This window comes from Oncorhynchus mykiss, chromosome 22 (genome assembly GCF_057628025.1).
Source record: "Oncorhynchus mykiss isolate SJ-2025 chromosome 22, ASM5762802v1, whole genome shotgun sequence".
Taxonomy (NCBI): Eukaryota; Metazoa; Chordata; class Actinopteri; order Salmoniformes; family Salmonidae; genus Oncorhynchus; species Oncorhynchus mykiss.
In genome coordinates, this window is record NC_143043.1 from 34,467,014 (window position 1) to 34,473,013 (window position 6,000).

A 6,000-nucleotide genomic window follows, 5' to 3' on the forward strand; every position below is an offset into this window, starting at 1 on the left:
TCCATTCAGCTGATGTTCTGAAAGAGCTGCAAAATCTGGACCCCTACAAATCAGCCGGGCTAGACAATCTGGACCCTTTCTTTCTAAAATTATCTGCCGAAATTGTTGCCACCCCTATTACTAGCCTGTTCAACCTCTCTTTCGTGTCGTCTGAGATTCCCAAAGATTGGAAAGCAGCTGCGGTCATCCCCCTCTTCAAAGGGGGGGACACTCTTGACCCAAACTGCTACAGACCTATATCTATTCTACCATGCCTTTCTAAGGTCTTCGAAAGCCAAGTCAACAAACAGATTACCGACCATTTTGAATCTCACCATACCTTCTCTGCTATGCAATCTGGTTTCAGAGCTGGTCATGGGTGCACCTCAGCCACGCTCAAGGTCCTAAACGATATCTTAACCGCCATCGATAAGAAACATTACTGTGCAGCCGTATTCATTGATCTGGCCAAGGCTTTCGACTCTGTCAATCACCACATCCTCATCGGCAGACTCAACAGCCTTGGTTTCTCAAATGATTGCCTCGCCTGGTTCACCAACTACTTCTCTGATAGAGTTCAGTGTGTCAAATCGGAGGGTCTGTTGTCCGGACCTCTGGCAGTCTCTATGGGGGTGCCACAGGGTTCAATTCTTGGACCGACTCTCTTCTCTGTATACATCAATGAGGTCGCTCTTGCTGCTGGTGAGTCTCTGATCAACCTCTACGCAGACGACACCATTCTGTATACTTCCGGCCCTTCTTTGGACACTGTGTTAACAACCCTCCAGGCATGCTTCAATGCCATATAACTCTCCTTCCGTGGCCTCCAATTGCTCTTAAATACAAGTAAAACTAAATGCATGCTCTTCAACCGATCGCTACCTGCACCTACCCGCCTGTCCAACATCACTACTCTGGACGGCTCTGACTTAGAATACGTCGACAACTACAAATACTTAGGTGTCTGGTTAGACTGTAAACTCTCCTTCCAGACCCATATCAAACATCTCCAATCCAAAGTTAAATCTAGAATTGGCTTCCTATTTCGCAACAAAGCATCCTTCACTCATGCTGCCAAACATACCCTTGTAAAACTGACCATCCTACCAATCCTCGACTTTGGCGATGTAATTTACAAAATAGCCTCCAATACCCTACTCAACAAATTGGATGCAGTCCATCACAGTGCAATCCGTTTTGTCACCAAAGCCCCATATACTACCCACCATTGCGACCTGTACGCTCTCGTTGGCTGGCCCTCGCTTCATACTCGTCGCCAAACCCACTGGCTCCATGTCATCTACAAGACCCTGCTAGGTAAAGTCCCCCCTTATCTCAGCTCGCTGGTCACCATAGCATCTCCCACCTGTAGCACACGCTCCAGCAGGTATATCTCTCTAGTCACCCCCAAAACCAATTCTTTCTTTGGCCGCCTCTCTTTCCAGTTCTCTGCTGCCAATGACTGGAACGAACTACAAAAATCTCTGAAACTGGAAACACTTATCTCCCTCACTAGCTTTAAGCACCAACTGTCAGAGCAGCTCACAGATTACTGCACCTGTACATAGCCCACCTATAATTTAGCCCTATCAACTACCTCTTTCCCAACTGTATTTAATTAATTTATTTATTTTGCTCCTTTGCACCCCATTATTTTTATTTCTACTTTGCACATTCTTCCATTGCAAAACTACCATTCCAGTGTTTTACTTGCTATATTGTATTTACCTTGCCACCAAGGCCTTTTTTGCCTTTACCTCCCTTCTCACCTCATTTGCTCACATTGTATATAGACTTGTTTATACTTTATTATTGACTGTATGTTTGTTTTACTCCATGTGTAACTCTGTGTTGTTGTATCTGTCGAACTGCTTTGCTTTATCTTGGCCAGGTCGCAATTGTAAATGAGAACTTGTTCTCAACTTGCCTACCTGGTTAAATAAAGGTAAAATAAATAAATAAATAAAAAACATCATTCCAATGGGCGGCGCAAGTTGCTAGAGAGGAGGGATAATTTAAATCTAAAGAAATGTTATTTGTCAAATGCGCCGAATACAACAAGTGTAAACCTTACCGCGCTTACTTACAAGCCCTTAACCAACAATGCAGTTTCAAGTTAAAAGTTAAGAAAATATGTACTAAATTAACTAAAGTAAAAAGTAATAACACAATAAAATAATAACAAGGCTACATACAGGGGGTACCGGTACAGAGTCAATGTATGGGGGTACAGGTTAGTTGAGGTAATTGAGGTAATGTGTACATGTAGGTAGGGGTAAAGTGACTATAAATAGATAATAAACAGTGAGTAGCAGCAGTGTAAAAACAGGACAAGGTCCAGGTAGCCATTTGACTAATTGTTCAGCAGTCTCAGATCTTGGGTGTAGCAGCTGTTAAGGAGCCTTTTGGATCTATATTTGGTGCTCCGGTACCTCTTGCTGTGCGGTAGCAGAGAGAACAGGTTATGACTTGGGTGGCTGGAGTCTTTGACAATTTTTTAGGCCTTCCCCTGACAACGTCTTGTACAGTGGTTCTGAATGGCAGGAAGCTTGGTCCCAGTGATGAACAGTACCCTCTGTAGCGCCTTACGGTCGAATACCGAGCAGTTGCCATACAAGGCAGTGATGCAACCGGTCAGGATGCTTTTAATGGTGCAGCTGTAGAACTTTTTGAGGATCTGAGGACCCATGCCAAATCTTTAGTCTCCTGAGGGGGAATAGGCATTGTCATGTGTTTGGACCATGATAGTTTGTTGGTGATGTGGACACCAAGGAACTTGAAGCTCACGACCTGCTCCACTACAGCCCCGTTGATGTGAATGGGGGCTTGTTCAGCCCTCCTTTTACTGTAGTCCACGATCACCACACTGCCAGGTCTCTGACCTCCTCCCTATAGGCTGTCTCATCGTTGTTTATGATCAGGCCTACCACTGTTGTGTCGACAGCGAGCTTAATGATGGTGTTGATGTCATGCTTGGCCACGCAGTCGTACAGGAGGGGACTAACCTTTCCACCACCATTTCTTATGTAACAGTATAGACTTTACGTCCGTCCCTCGCCCCAACCTGGGCGCGAACCAGGGACGCTCTACACATATCGACAGTCACCCTCGAATCATCGTTACCCATCGCTCCACAAAAGCCGCGGACCTTGCAGAGCAAGGGGAACCACTACTTCAAGGTCTCAGAGCAAGCACCACCGCTAACTAGCTAGCCATTTCACATCCGCTACACTTGCATAATTAATTTTGCCGACATAAAAGATCCCACCATGTAGAACGAACAAATTATATGTACAGTGGGGCAAAAAAGTATTTAGTCAGCCACCAATTGGCAACTCAGCATTCTTTGTTCTCCAAACACGACGAGTTGAGTTTTTACCAAAAAGTTATATTTTGGTTTCATCTGACCATATGACATTCTCCCAATCTTCTTCTGGATCATCCAAATGGTCTCTAGCAAACTTCAGACGAGCCTGGACATGTACTGGCTTAAGCAGGGGGACACGTCTGGCACTGTAGGATTTGAGTCCCTGGCGGCGTAGTGTGTTACTGATGGTAGGCTTTGTTACTTTGGTCCCAGCTCTCTGCAGGTCATTCACTAGGTCCCCCCGTGTGGTTCTGGGATTTTTGCTCACCGTTCTTGTGATCATTTTGACCCCACGGGGTGAGATCTTGCGTGGAGCCCCAGATCGAGGGAGATTATCAGTGGTCTTGTATGTCTCCAATTTCCTAATAATTGCTCCCACAGTTGATTTCTTCAAACCAAGCTGCTTACCTATTGCAGATTCAGTCTTCCCGGCCTGGTGCAGGTCTACAATTTTGTTTCTGGTGTCCTTTGACAGCTCTTTGGTCTTGGTCATAGTGGAGTTTGGAGTGTGACTGTTTGAGGTTGTGGACAGGTGTCTTTTATACTGATAACAAGTTCAAACAGGTGCCATTAATACAGGTAACGAGTGGAGGACAGAGGAGCCTCTTGAAGAAGTTACAGGTCTGTGAGAGCCAGAAATCTTGCTTGTTTGTAGTTGACCAAATACTTATTTTCCACCATAATTTGCAAATAAATTCATTAAAAATCCTACAATGTGATTTTCTGGATTTTTTTTCTGATTTTGTCTGTCATAGTTGAAGTGTACCTATGATGAAAATTACAGGCCTCTCTCGTCTTTTTAAGTGGGAGAACTTGTACAATTGGTGGCTGACTAAATACATTTTTGCCCCACTGTAGGTATTAATGAAATTGTACCGAACCTTCCTCTTTCTACCAAAACTGTCGTGGTTTTCATTAACACAGTATGACTTTCATAAAAACTATGGATGGAAAAGTGGCTATGGGCATTCCAAGTCTTTTCGGTGATGGCCTTTTGAAACTTTGTTTAAAATGATTTTAAAAATATACCTAGTACCATGAAAAAATTAGCAAATCTCAAATATATTGTGCAAAAGGTAGGTCATTTTTACCTCTCCAAATTATTAGCAACACCCACCAGTAGCATGCGCTCCAGCAGGTATATTGCACTGGTCACCCCCAAAGCCAACACTTCCTTTGGCTGCCTTTCCTTCCAGTTCTCTGCTGCCAATGACTGGAACGAATTGCAAAATCTCTGAAGCTGGAGACTTATATCTCCCTCTCTAACTTTAAGCATCAGCTGTCTGAGCAGCTGTACCTGTACACAGCCAATATGTAAATAGCCCACCTGACTACCTCATCCCCATATTATTACTTACCCTCTGGCTCTTTTGCACCCCAGTATCTCTAATTGCACATCATCATTTGCACATCTATCACTTCAATATTAATGCTAAATTGTAATTATTTTCACCTCTAGGGCCTATTTATTGCCTACCTCCCTAATCTTCTACATTTTCACACACTGTACATAGATTTTTCTTTTATTTTGTGTTATTGACTGTACGTTTGTTTGTGTGTAACTCTGTGTTGTTTTTGTCGCACTGCTTTACTTTATCTTGGCCAGGTCGCAGTTGTAAATGAGAACTTGTTCTGAACTGGCTTACCTGGTTAAATAAAGGTGAAATAAAAGATGGCCAGTTTCTTTAGATAATTATTTTGTAACTTATCTGCAGAAAAACTTTACTTTGAGCTCAAAAAGCAGTAGTAGTAGGTTCAAATCAGGGAGCCAAAATGAACGTCTGTCATGTATTGTCATGTTGTGTCCTGTTCCTGTTCTTTCTCTTCACCCTGTCTCCCTCTGCTGGTCGTATTAGGTTACCTTTTCTTCCCCTCTTTCCCCCAGCTGTTCCTTGTCTTCTCTAACTACCTAGTTCACCCCTTTTCCCACCTGTTCCCTTTTTCCCTCTGATTAGGTCTCTATATCTCTCTCTGTTCCTGCTCCTGTCTTTGTCGGATTCTCGTTTGTGTTACTCATGCCTGAACCAGACTATCGTCGTGTTTGCTGCAACCTTGTCCTGTCCTGTCGGAATCTGACTGTTCATCTAACCTTGTCCTGTCCTGTCGGAATCTGCCTGTCCATCTGAGCCTACGTGTGTTTCGTCATTAAAGAAACTCTGTTTTGTTAATTCGCTTTTGGGTCCTCATTCACGCACCTGACAGAAGAATCCGACCAAGAATGGACCCAGCGACTTCGGATCCTCTCCACTCAGCCGTCGAGATCCAGGGAGCGATGATAGGCAGACACGAGCAGGAATTGTCTGCTGCTCGACATGCCGTTGAGACCCTGGCCACCCAAGTCTCCAACCTCACAGAACAGGTTCACCATCTCCGCCTCGATCCACCGGCCACTTCCAGGGCTTTCGAATCTCCGGAGCCCAGAATCAATAACCCGCCGTGTTACTCTGGGGAGCCCACTGAATGCCGCTCGTTCCTCACCCAGTGTGATATTGTGTTTTCTCTCCAGCCCAACACTTACTCCAGGAGCACTGCTCGTATCGCCTACGTCATATCTCTCCTTACTGGACGGGCTCGTGAGTGGGGCACGGCAATCTGGGAGGCAAGGGCTGAGTGTACTAACCAGTATCAGGACTTTAAGGAGGAGATGATACGGG